This window comes from Neltuma alba, unplaced genomic scaffold (assembly GCF_004799145.2).
Source record: "Neltuma alba isolate B1F8T4 unplaced genomic scaffold, ASM479914v2 tig00012452_pilon, whole genome shotgun sequence".
Lineage (NCBI taxonomy): Eukaryota > Viridiplantae > Streptophyta > Magnoliopsida > Fabales > Fabaceae > Neltuma > Neltuma alba.
Genome location: NW_021636931.1, coordinates 82198 through 96728, shown reverse-complemented (window position 1 = coordinate 96728; position 14531 = coordinate 82198). Strand labels below are relative to the sequence as shown.

Genomic DNA, 14531 nt, shown 5'->3' with positions numbered 1-14531 from the left:
AATAAGCACAAATTAGTTTTTTTTTCCTTTGATTTTTTTTCTGTTCATCTTAATATCAGGAGTGAAAATATTTTCTACCCACTTTTCTTTCTATATCCATTTTCTTTTCTCATTCTTTTTTTTTTCCCCTTTTAAGGTTGCAATAATAGAGGTAGCTTTCTTTCTTTAGCAGACAAATTAGTCCTTAAATTTTTGTCCTTTTTTGCTTTTATTTTACGTGCCAAATCACGCCTAAGGCTAGCATGGACCTAGTTCTATAGTGATAAATAATAATTCAATTTTACATATGCGTGTATATATACACACACAATAATATAAATTGATGCTACAGGTTTGAGCTCTTCCTGTCTTATCGTTTAGACCAAAATGAGGTTTTCCGAAACTCTCTCGTATTGAAAGAGAGCGGCAGAATAAAGGTCACGGGGTTTCTAGCCTTAGGATCTACGCACAAGACCCAAGACTGAGGTATAGTTTCTTCTCAATTTGACAAAAAATAAAAATTATGTAATTTCAATAATTGTCTTGAAGAAAGACTTTACCCTAATTAAATAATAATATCGGTAGAAATTAAAGTACAAAACATTCTTTTGATAATTGGATTGGATATGGATATGTGGAGCTTGGCCCTTATAACTCAATTAACACCAAGCATCTTTCTAAGAGTTTTTTTTTTGGGGTTAAAATATAGGTATCTTCTTATTGGTGGCAATTCTATTTGAGACATGAGTATTAAATATGGACATCTCTCCTAACGAGGATTTAAATCTTGATTTGTCACGTTGTGGGGAACTAACCTTTTTCACTAGACCCAATTCTTGTTGATATTTTTCTTAAAGTTTTTCTTGCATAAAGTTGAGTCTGGATCCTTAACAAAAGATATGATAGTTATGTGAGTTATTTTTTTTTCAAAAAAAGAATATGAATATATCTTTGGTTCGAACAGGAAGTCTCATGTTTTTATAGTGAAGGTTGAGATATATGGCAAGATATATACTTAATGAACCATATATCTTACGAATATAGACTTGTAATGTAAAGAATTAAGATCAAGGGAGTAATCCAACCAAAACCCCATTACAGTCCTTTCAAGGAACCACATTTAGATTTTCTTATACTTCAAACCAATAAGAGAAGTAAATATGAAGTTATACAAGTCCGGCAGAGATATATACTCCTATATACTCCTCTGATCTTTAATATAAGACCTATTTAATTAATTTGATTAGATTGAGAAAGTTAGATAAGTTAGTTAATTATAAAAAACATAATATGTTTTTTCTAAAACACTATAATTATTTTTTTAATATCCTCCCTCCACATACTTGATTATGGTTGCAGGAGTATTTATAGAAGTAATTTAGAAAAAATTGATAAATATGAAAAATACATCTTATATTTAAAACCAAAAAAAATGATGAATCAATATCCAGGAGTTAACTAGTCTGGAAAACTCTAAGAATCAGAATCGGATTGAGGAGTCTCATCAGAAGAATTTCTCTTGGAAGAAGTTGCTGATTCATACTCCATCATTAACTTCCATAAGCCAGGTTTCAATTCAGAGTTACAAAATTGTTCAAACTCGGTTTTATCCCCTGCTTTCTTGTTCACTTCCACCACCACCAGCGACGGAGTAAGCGCTCGAATATCTCCGCCGCAATCATCAATGGCCCCTTCACACCTTCCCTGGATCCCTCCAAACTTACCCTGCAATCCTTCTTCCTCACTGTAAAGCTCACCAACTGCGCAATTTCCTCCAACTTTGATATGATCTCCGACACCGGCGCGCCGGACACGAACCTCGCCTCGTCCCCTTTCTCCTCGAGCAAACCGAAAAGATCGAAGCCTGCAGAGAACGATATGTATCAAATGCATTCAGGCTTGCTGGCCTTGGCAATGAAGCGTTGCTTCTTCTTTTAACCTCTAGCTCTGAATCGGATTCCGATACTGAATAGTCTGAGAATGATTCTATGTCATCCTTGTTTAAATCCAGTTTGTCAATATCATCAACGCTGGTACAGAGCTTATCGTCGTCAAAATAAAACTTGATTTGTTTGAACCCTTTCTTGAACCACTTGTTTTCCATGATTTCTGGAATTGAGATTCTGGTTTCTGGGTTTGTATCGAGAAGACGTGTGCATAATAAGCTTAGCTCCGGCGAGAACCACTTGGGACACCGGAAAACGCCTCTATAAATCTTCTTGTACATAGCCATAACGTTCTGATCATGGAATGGTAAATAACCTGCCATTAAAACGAAGAGAATAACGCCACAAGACCAGAGATCAACTTTGGCTCCATCGTATCCTTTTCTTGCCAGAACATCAGGAGCAACATAGGTGGGCGTTCCACAAGAAGTATGAAACAATCCGTCTTGTCTGATTTGATCGGAGACAGTGCTGAGTCCGCAATCGGAAACCTTGAGATCGCCGTTTTTGTCGAGTAACAAGTTTTTTGACTTGAGATCGCGGTGGTACACGCCTCTGGCGTGGCAGAATTCTACGGTGGAGATCAATTGCTAGAAGTACTTTTTGGCGACTACTTCCTTCAATCGGCCTTTTGCGACTTTATTGAATAACTCGCCGCCGACGTATTCCATGACGAAGTAGATCTTCGTCTTCGTGGCCATGACTTCGAAGAGCTGGACGATGTTGGGCTGGCGGACGGGGCGGAGGATTGAGATCTCGCGCTTGATGTGAGCGACTAAGCCGCCCTTGAGGATCTTCTCTTTGTCGATGATCTTAATTGCGACGTCTTCGTTGGTTTTGATGTTTCGAGCGTAGTAAACCTTCGCGAAGGTGCCATGGCCGAGGAGTTTTCCTATTTCATAGTGGCCGAGTAAAAGATTGGCGTTATTCTTCTTCTTCGTCCGCCATGGATGCGGTGGTGAAAAATGTAGAAGCTGCAAAATTGTTGTTCTGTTTTTCTGGTTTAGGTTTAGGCGTCGACGTGCTTCTCCGCCATTGAAGGTGGTGATGATGTGAGTTGTTTGGAGGCGAAGATGTGGTTTTGATTTGTTGAGGTTTGTTTGTGTGTGTGTGTGTCTGCGGGGTTGGTTAGGCTAAATAAATTTTTGTGTGTAATAATTTTAAAATTTTATTTTGATTTAATTTCAATGTGATAACTTTATTTTAATTTTAATTTTATTTTTTAACTTATTTAACTCTAATTTTACTGTATTTTTTCATTTTTTAAAAATAATTAATCTTATTTTGATGTTTAAAATATTTAAATAATTTTTCAAACAATGTTGAATCAGAACAAATAAGCAATATATGTTTAGTCAATCAAATCCAATCCTGCAGATTGCTTTTGTTTATTTGCATTGACATAAATCTCTTAATTCAATACTGAAAGCAAAATATATCAAACGTGCCGTTGAATTTGAAGCTTTTAACATACCTCTCATGAATTAAACTGAATTTTTTGAAAATTATAACCTACGAATGCAATTTAATTTTCTTTAAACGGGAATGATATATATATATATATATATATATATATATTATGATTAATGATGATATTATCAGCCGATAAGGTTAGCTTGAATCAAAACCAAGTTCCTTTACTATTCTATTGATGCATTCAGAGAATCAACTATTTTACTTCTCACATGCCAATCTCAGAGTAACTTACGGGTAAATTACTAAATTGAAATGAAGATTGAATAGAGTATGTGCCAAAAAGAAAAGAGAGGAGAAAAAGAAAGATCAAATTAAAGATTTGAGATCCAAGGATGGGGAGGTATAAAATAGAATATTAAGAGCATAGTTAGTTTGAGTAACAACTTAACTAGCCCCCCGTTTATAGGGTTGGCATGTAACTGGAAGTGGAATATTATAAGGGAACTAGTGATCGCGGCTACCGTACGGTCGTCGCCCCAGCAGGAAGCACTCCCATCTACGACCTAATAGTCAACTCCTTCCTTGACTTTCTCTTCTCTACACAAATAGCATCGTTGGACAGAAAGGGCCCACTTAACTTTTTTTTTTTCCCAAACATACATCAAGGTTTTTTTAAAAAAAAAAAAAACTTGGTGACCGATAATCAGTACCTTTTCTGAATCCTTTTACCAGATGTTCGAATAACCAACTGATCCAGTTCGGTTAGAATGTGTTGAAGGCCGAAGGTCTCCCAGGAGTGCTTTTGCAGGCATTATGTTTTCAAATCTTCGAGCCCAGAGGGGATATTCATGATTTTGTTTAATCAGTTGGCACATGTTCCCTTCTCTTACCCCATGTTTGCTTGGGGCCACCAAAATCCATTTTATATTCCTTTACACGCAGAGACTACAATTTTTCCGAAGAGCTATTGAAGAGTTGGAGATGTATGTATATGTATTTACCTGTATATTATATTCAAAAAGTATAGCTTACCCCATACTTTATTCAAGGGAAGCCACGCTCTAGTTTGACAATTTTTCTTTTTGAACAATTGAAGCCACAGTTAGGACGGTGCGCATAAAATAGGGATTAAGTCAAATCAGAGATTAACAAATCCCTATAGCTCGAGGGATATGGTTATTTAAAATCGTAACATTTAAGCTATAATGGTCTGCTTTATGAGTGAGTTAGTAGGTATTATCTTGTCCAAAGGGATGATCGAAAGAGACAATCCAATCTCGCATGAGAAGATTCATGCATAATCATATCCAAAAAAATTGGGGGGGGGGGCATAACTTCGAAAGTGCTTGTTCTATATGAATGATGATGATAGCTTCCAAGGAATTGTAGGAAACACTGACTCTCGTAGAAGCTTTTCATTCCAGATAGAAGAAGGTTTTCATTTTCCAATAGTTCAGCTGCAATTATCTAACTTTCCAAAGGAAGGTTTTGATTATCTCATCATAGGTGAGCCATTTCCACATTTTTGTCCAAATGTCAGGGTTGGAAGCGATTTTTTTTTTTTTAAATTTGAATTTTCAGTGGCTTTATAGGCAGAGATTTGATTAAGAAGTTGCCTCCAACCAAAGGTCTACAACAAAGAGCATCATCATCATCCATCCTCATTCGAATCAGGCAGTTGAACAAGAAATATTTGGCTGATGACATTCATAGAAGGATAACGGATAATCTTGTTTTAAGTCCCAACGCCTTACTAAAGTTTTAAAATTAGTGACTCTGGCATTAAAAATATTGCATCCGCATTAGAACCATATCAAACAAGAGGTTGAGGAAAAAGTGATGACCATCTATCGAACCATAAAGAAACTTGATTCCTTTTCCCAATCCCTAATCCTACATTTCCCATGTGAGTTTCTCCCAAGAAGATTCTAGTCCAAGTAAAAATTCAGATGGGCGAGGTTTAACAAGGGAATGGTAGGTTTGTTACACTTGTACTTACCCCTTAAAACCTTGACCTGTTCGGTTTAGGGATTTTCAGAATGAAAGCAATATTCCAACTTGGAGAATTACTGTGAGATCTCAAATAAAAAAAATAATTATAAAAAAATCCTAATAACAAGTGAGAAGTAGTCTTAAAATTTGTCATTACAGATTGCTCAGTTGTCATTAGGATTTTGGGATTTTATTTCAATTTCCTCTTCCAACTTGAGTTTCCTAAGATCAAGGCCAAGTTTGAGAAGCCTTACATCATAACCCAACATATATTTAGCTAGTCAAGATTTTCTTAAGATTTTTGCCCCCAAATAATCTTAAGGACTTAGTTTTAGTTTTATCCTCCCATCTATTTACAATACCAAATAAAGATTAAAAAAAATAAGACGATGAACGTAAAAGAATAAATAAATAAATCAAACCCATATTTGTAATAATTACTTCTCCGTCCTCAATCTAGGAGTTAATTAAGAAGTTAATATTGATTATATATATAAGATCTATTTCACATGTTTATAAATTTTTTCCTAAATTAAACCTATTGGTATTCTCCAGATAATAATCAAGTAAGAGAATGAGGCAAGGAATTAAAAAAGATGCTTAGAGTATTTTAGAAAAAAAAATCATATTAACTACTCCTCCGGTCTTAAATATAAGACCCATTTTGTAGTGTAAAATGGGTCTTATATTTAGGATCAGAGGAGTAATTTAAATAACATTATTAATCTATTCAAATTAGTTAATTAGGTCTTATATTAAAAATCGGAAGAGTACTTAAAATCAATAGCTATTTTATCGAGATAATGACCAGCACATTACTAAAAAGACCATGATACTCTCTAAAGTCAGATATAAAGCTTATATCTCTAACATGATGAAGAAGTGACTTTCACATTTTGTAAATGTGATCGATGAATCATGTGACTTAACCACTATACATTGTTGACTTTGATAAGATTAATCATAAAACAATTATACTAACTTACCTAACTTCCTTAATCTAATCAAACTAGTTAAATGGGTCTTATATTAAGGACCGGAGGAGTATTATTATTGAAAAAGCAAATAAGTTGACCTAAACATTGTACGTAAAGGGTTAATATAATATTGAAACTTAAGTCAAGTTCATGCTTTATGATGATGCCTTAATGACACGCAAGAACACAAAACGAAACTGCTTTAACAAATATAAATAAGTAAACAAGGCTGATCAAACAAAAGATAAATAAACGAAGCTCCTTGAATGCAGAAGAGTGGTGATTTCTTTCTCGATGCAATTGGCAAAAAAATAAAAAAAACTAAAACTAGCAGAATGTTGATAAATATCACGTGGCTTTAATTATTTACGTATTTAAAGCTTGTTTAGTTTTTTGTGTATTGGTAGAATTAATTAACTTTGCAAACTTGGCTTTAAGAAAAATCAAAATTGGCCAAAATTGAGTGGGGCCAAAACTGAAGTTACCCAAAATTAGGTACAATTTACTTCTATTCCTAAATAAGGTTTTGGGCTTAAACGTGGTTTTAAAAAAAAAAGGTACTGTTTGGTTTAAAATTCATAACTATGAATTTGAAAATTGTGTTACTTGGTAACCACTCTCAACAAACATGGATTGGGTTTTAGATTCATGATGTTTTTTTCTAATCATAAATATTCTTTTATTAGAAATATTGTTTGTACTAAATGTGAGTACCTCCTGTAATAGGAATTTGAATATTAGTTCATCATGTTATGATGAATTGGTTTTTTTCACTAGACTCAACTCTTATTAGTTCAAAATCATGATTTTGAGCCTTGGAGCATATTTTTGCAAATGGCCATTTACTTTGGATAATATGTTAGGCCCAAACGAGGAGCAGACAATTCAATCTAGATCAGAAATTATTCGGCCCATTTGAAGTCTTTAATACAAGGTTTTCTTGAAGGGTGTGATTTGAGTTCCTGCCGTCACCACGTAGCACACTGTGTAAAGTTGTAAACAGTTCTTGGCCCACAAAAAAAAGTTGTAAACAGTTAAAAACCTAAAATTACAACTACAAGAATTATCAGAGAAAATAGACTGATACATTGAGTATTATTATTATTTATTAAGCAAACGGATACTTGAATTTCAACGTTGAAAAATTCATATAAGATTCTTAAAAAGGTATTGACAAGAAAAAATTGGGATGGACCGCGACTTGCTGATCATTCGGTTTGAATATTTTTTGTCTTTTTTTTTTTTTCCGACCTTAATTTTTTTGATAAAAGAGATTAATTATATAATATGAAATAAGCTATAACTTGTATAGGTGAAGTTGTTGTAATAGATTTTGTGAAATAGAAAATTAATAAGACATCAGTTTTATGGAGGGAGTTGCTGGAAAATGATCGAATGCAAGAGGTAAGTATGTACATCCTCGAATGTTAACCTTTCTAGCTGCAATCTCAATGTTGGACTGACTCTAGTTTGAATTAAAAATAACACGTATACTCGTAGAATTTTAAGGCAAGACAAGATTAACGGGCTGGCCCACTAAGGAAATTTCTCATATTTCCATCCATGTTCTGCCTTGGGGGTTTGCTTAGTTTCTTTCTTTCTTTTCAGTTAGAAAAGAGGGCTCATAGAACAATTAAACAAAAAGGGAGCTAAGTCTCATACTTAGAGCTGGTGATATCGGCCAGCTCGCCAGTTACAGGCTATGGGCTGGCCCGTAGAAAGCCTGAAGCCCAGCAAGTCAGTTTTTTTAGAACCGATCTTTGGCAGGCTAAAATTTTTTCAACCCAACCCACTGGTTTTTTTTAAAACTTTTTTTCTTTTAATAAAATCTACTCAAATTCCTAAATATCTAAAATAAAATATGAAAAGAGAAATTATCATAAGTAAAACATGGAATCCAAAGTTTTAACTTTCAAATATTTCAAAATATTAAACATACAATTATATGATACATCCTAAATAATTTAACAAATATCCCAAATTAAAACATAAATCCAAATCAACAATACCACAAAGTCATAAACACAATGTATCACTGCACAAATCATTATCAAGTGTTCAATTATAAGCTATCACTCAATATTGATAGGGTTTCAAAACGGAAAAAAAAAAGAAAGTAAAATAGGCTGATCCGCCAACTTTATGAGTTAACCCACTGGGGGTTCGGTTTTGGCGGGCTTAACCCACATCACTGGGTCAACATACTACAAGTATTATTTATTATAGCCTCTCATTTCAGTCCCAGTTAAAGGGAACAAATAACTACCTCCGAGATGTTCTCATATGTATATTAAGTAGAGTAGTTTTCAATTTCATAATGCCCACAATTGAGGGTTGGTGGGATCTTACTATAATTTTACATCAGAAACTCAGTGTTTTTGTAAGTTGAATATTATTGCTAGACTAAAGCTGACGTGTCATTCTCTTGGAGCTTTGGTTTGTATGCTTGTGGTGAAGTGATGCCACCCACTTAACTTACCCCACTAAATTTAAACATAATTATAATAATATTACTATTAATATAGTAAAATTATATGAACCTGATAATAAGAGCAACCGGTAGAAGCCAAGATCACCTGCAGAGCAGGGGTGACGCCACTGGCTATCAACTATGTGCAGTCTTTAGTCTCTTTGACCTCATTTTGTTTGTATTACTGCTTTTTTGCTTTAATTTGATTTGATTAATTGATACGTCATTGGCATGTAAATTGTCACTTTGTGATATGGAATATACTCCTCTCAAATGAAAATTTTCATTTGAGTCCTGCAAATGCCGCTTAATTTTTAGTGGGTTGGAAAAGATTTTGAAATTTCAATCTGCTATTTATAAGGGATAAACATAAAATTATTATTTTTTAATGTAAAACGATTAACATGTGAAATTTCGAGAATATAAAAAATAGGAATTGTTGATTATTGTTAATTCCTCTAAATGTATGTTTTAATTTGCTAATTGCAGTTGTTCTTTTGAAATTTTGGAAATCTGAAATAACAACAATTAGCAAATTAACAAGTATAGATAAGGAAATTAACAATAATGCATAAGAGAATTAGGATGTAAATTAGGAAACTTAGTGTATTGTATAGATTTTTACACAATATAAGTAAATGAGTTTGATGGCTTGGTGATTAACCAAAAAAAAGATTTTATTTTTATCATGTACTACTAAATTGAAAGGTCATAATTTTTTGGAACTTATTGAAAATTAAATTTCATGTGCGAAACTTAGATGAAATTTTCCTTTATACACACACACACACGCTACTATATCTATCTCTGTTTTTTTTCCTTTTGCCGCTCACATTGCTATATCTCGTAGTAAATACAAGACAACTTTTAAGCTACGGTTGGTTCAAAATCTAGGGCAACCTATGGTGAAGTATTTATATTTTTTTTCCAACCTTATCCAATTATTACTAGTTTGAATTGAGAATTTTTGTTTTAATTGTATTATTGTTTGTTTTTAGTTGCCCACTTAATATAATGCTGGTAATTTATTGCATTAAATGAAAATCGAAAAGGAATGATATTTTTTATTATACAAGAAATATAAATGACCAAGTATTTCTTAGAAAGCATGAATTAATTGCATTTGACCTATATTACACGGCATGCATAGTTTTTTTCCCAATATTTTATTAAAGTATTATTTATTATCATTAATGGAACTGGAGATGTGTGGGCGTATAGCCCCTACTCACGTCAACTGCTACTAGAAGTTCAACAGAGTTGGTGTAACCATTTATTGCTACTTTCAGCTTCAGACATGATTCGTCATTCTAATTAAAGACCAAACTGAACATATGAAGAGATTGGTTTACCCAACGAATGGAGTTAAAGTGAAGGCATCATGATTCATGGCTTCTCAGAGCTCTTCAAAAGTCAACCAATAAAGAATTGTTTGTTAAGTATTTAATTTAGAGCGAATATGTCCATACATTGCACGGTCTTAAAATTTAAAACTAATAATGATAAAGGGAAAACTTGCCTTCCAAAGTCGCATAAAATGAGATGCGTTTTATTTTGTTGTTGTTATTATACAATAACTAACTATTATTGTCTTTAATGTACTTTTTGCTTACAGACCAAAATGCCATATTCATATATACATATTTTATTTCTTTCTATTCTTTTTTCCTCGCCTCCGTTGGTCTTTTCATAATCTTTGTGCAATGGTGTCTTTCTCTTGTTCTTTTTATTATTTTAATTTATCAATTTAGTAGAGATAATATTTACTCTTAAAAGAATGACTCCTACCATCATTATTATCAATCATCAATGCCGTTAACAACAATACATATCGATATGAGTCAATATACAACATATAAATTAAAGAGCGTCACCCTTGCTTATCACAAAAAAAAAATGACAAAAAATAGCATAAAATATATTTATAGATGAAGAGTAGAGTGATGAAAAAATATATGTGGGAAAAAAAATACTTTATCCCCTTTTTTTATAATATTCAATTAATTGCTTTGCGCAAGAAAGTTTATTAAAATTAATTATTTCTTATAAAATATAACATTATATTCAATAAAAGCTTTTTAATTAGAAGCTAGTATTTAGGGGAATTCATTATAAGATTCGAAGAAAAGAATATGTCACCAAAAAATCTCAATAATAAAGAAGTTGCATGGACCTTGTTATCATTTTTGTACTGAAACTTTGTTTATTTACTTATTATGGAATTTTTTTTGGCCTTTAATGATCCCATATACTACCTTTGATTTTTAATATAAAAATTAGTTTGAGGTAGATTTGATTCTAAATATAATATCTTAATTCACTGTATTTTTCCTATCTTTTTGTAAAATATTCTTATTGATTGTAAGAGGCTTTTCCAAGGGGATAATTTTAATAATCTAATACATATGATTAAAAATGATATTTTAAAAAAATCACTACCGATTTAATTATTTTTTAAAAATATTTTTGTGTTTTGACTATTTGAAAAAAGTTCTCGTCTATCACAAGGTCACGTACGATTGCATCCGCCGGTACTACCCGAACATGATGCCTGTAACTCTCTGAACGAATAAGAAATAAAAAGTAGGACCCCTTGAGTTTGAAATCTTGAGAAGTCGCCTTCACAACTATTTTGGGACCATCTGACTTCCCAGCTACTTATTTGACCTTCCTGCTTTCTACGTTCGTTCGGACTTCAATTTCCGGCAACGCAACTCTCTTTCCATTATTCGTTAGTTCTGCTAATTAAATTCAACGCTACCATATGTCTTATTTTCCAGAAGAAAAAAAAACACAGCACCATTCCTTTATAAAAGTTACATATAACATCGTTTTTTCAAAAAAAATTTATAAAACTTTTTTAAAATAAGTTTAATCTTACAAATTTAGTAGGGTTAGGATGTGTCCTGCAGCTCAAATAATACTTATTATAGAGATTATTATAGTCACAGATTACCTATTGAAGAAAGTTATCGCAATGGATTGTGATTTAAATCCATAACTTTGTAGACTACAAGTAACCATTTTTATTCACATGACATCATGTCTTGTAGTAATTAATTATTCTTTTAGATGACAAATATTGAATGGATTAACTACTCTGCAGGACTGCAACTACTACACATCATAAATAAACATATATAAAAATATATTATTTGTAATATAATAATAGTATAATTTATTTTTCACACGCATTTATACCTTCCGATTCACATGATTACCAATCAGCGTGTAATTAGAAGCTATAGTAATTTGAGGCAAAAAAAGAGAGAGAGAGAGAGAAGAAGCTATAATAATTTGTTAAGTGCAATGGTCAACAGTCAACACCTCACCCTCTTTCCATTCTCCCGAGCCGTTAAGTTCTCTGTCAACCATGATGTCGTCGATTCTCTATATTCGCGCAAACTGCCCCACTTCAACTTCAACTCCAACTTTCCCCCCTCAAAGCCTCTCACTGAAACAAACAGAGTATATATGACAGAAATTATTCGAGTCTCGCACTTGCTCCAGCTAAAACAAGACCCTTTTTCAGATTCTTCTTTCTTCTGGCCCTACTTGCTTTTGTTGTATCTTCTTCCTCCTCTTGCAAACTTAATCAAGAAGACGACGACCTTCTGTCCAAGGCCTTCAAATCAGTCTCCGGATTCAACGTTTCTTGGTTATCCCACTGCTCCGACGGCAATCAGTTTAGGGCCATAAGGCTTCCTTCCAAGAATCTCCGTGGCCCTATTTCATGGAAGTTTCTGAGGAACGTTTCAAACTTGCAGGTTCTTGATCTCTCTGGGAATTCTCTTCAAGGTCAAGTGCCTGGCTGGTTCTGGGCAAGCTCGAGCTTACTGGAGGTCAGTCTTTCCAATAACAGGTTCAGAGGTAGCATTCATGGCTCCTTCGCTTCTTCTCTTCAAATGCTTAATCTATCACACAATTGGTTCACAAATCACGTTCAACTTTCTGGGTTTTCAAAGTTGAAAATTCTTGACCTTTCTCATAACAATCTGAAATACCTCCCTTCTAGGTTTCAGAAGCTCACCAACCTGAACTACCTTGGCCTGTCCAACTGTAAAATCAAAGGAAATGTTAAACCTATCTATGTTTTGAAGTCGCTAAATTACTTGGACCTCTCAAATAACGATTTGAATGGTACTTTCCCTTGTGATTTCCCTCGTCTTTGTACCCTTCATTTCTTGAACATTTCCCTCTCAAAATCCAAATGCTTTCTTCCAAGTTTTACTTTTTTTTTTAACTCTTTTTTTGGCAAAAGCACATTCTGAAATTGAATTGAACCTGCTCGCATTAACTGCCTTAACGGGTTTTAATCTTATGACGTCGCACTCACTAACTTGTTGTGCACCCATTTTTCCTAAATCTATGCTCTTGTAATGATTACGTATAGGAATTCGTGTCCGTCCTGTCGTACATTTCGGTTTCGTAATTGAAATCTCTGTTTCTGGAAATAAGCAAAATATTTCAAATGGTTTTAGCCTAACAAAACTTTTCTGTTAATATTAATCTTTTTTTTTTTGAAAAAATTATGGAAGTTGCCAAACTTGATTCATGTTTGGTCTAAATGAGAAATTTGCTTAAATATGAGCGTAATTAAATGTGGTGAATTTAATTAAAACTGGAATTTGATTATGTTCCTTGCAATTTCAAGAAAAGAGAAGCTGGTGTTGTACGAGTTCATGCTGAACGGTGATTTGGGAAGGTGGCTTCACGCGTTGGCAACGGGGACTACTAACATGGAGGATTGGAGTAGCAACACATGGGAGATTCAAAACGATGTTGGATCGCAGGTGTCGTCATCAGAAACCATGGGTTGGCGAACACGACATCGTATCGTCGTCGGGATAACACGTGGCCTGGCATATCTCCACCATGCTTGATCAAAACCCATCATACATGGCCAGCTAGTCACCTCTAATATTTTACTAGCCGATGACTTCCAACCCCAAATCGTGGATTTTGGGTTTCGGAAAATCAGGCAACAAGATAAGCCAAATTGCATAACAAAGACGACATTTACTGCTTCGGCATCGTGCTGATAGAGCTCTTGACGAGGAGGGCCGGCACGGCAAAGACAACTGTGTGGGTGAGGAAGATGGTGAGGGAAGGGAATGGGGTGGGCGTGTTGGAGGAGAGGTTGAGAGATGAGGGCAGCGAGTCGGAGAGGGATATGGCGGAGAGCCTCCGAGTGGCTTTCTTGTGTACGGCGGAGTCACCAGCAAGGAGGCCCACGATGCGACAAGTTTTGGGGTTGCTCAAAGACATTCATCCTTGCGGTGGACTCCATCAATCTCAAGTCTGAATTCTGAACAACTTGTTCTCCATAATTTCTTTTTTCTGCTTTTATTTTCCCCCCTTAAAAAATACGCAGTTTAATCCTCAAATATACATTTTTCATTTTGTAAAATTTGTTGTAGGCATCGTGTGGCGTGAAGGAAATTCTTGCTCCTGGATGAGCATGCTTGTGACGATTGAGATTTATTCTGCACATGGAAGTAGTAAAAGAAAAGACCCTGCAATGCGTTATGTATTAAAAAAGAAAAATAGCGTAACATGCGTTTTATATCAAATTTCTTACAAATACAAAAGTACTAATCCAACATGCTCACTCTAATTTATTACTACATCTTATGCTTTTAACATGAGAATTAAAGAGTTAATTGATAAGAATAGAATAATTAGTTAAATTAATTATTTGTAATGAATATGTGTTGATTTTTTAAAATACCTTTTTTAATTGAAAACTTT

General features: G+C 33.8%; 2 pseudogenes; one reads left to right on the top strand and one right to left on the bottom strand.

The window, feature by feature from the left end:
• Positions 1–1452: 1452 nt before the first annotated feature.
• LOC114727168 (CBL-interacting serine/threonine-protein kinase 12-like) lies at positions 1453–3897 on the bottom strand (annotated as a pseudogene).
• A 799-nt stretch (positions 3898–4696) lies between these two features.
• On the top strand, positions 4697–14085 carry LOC114727167 (calmodulin-binding receptor kinase CaMRLK-like; annotated as a pseudogene).
• Positions 14086–14531: the final 446 nt, after the last annotated feature.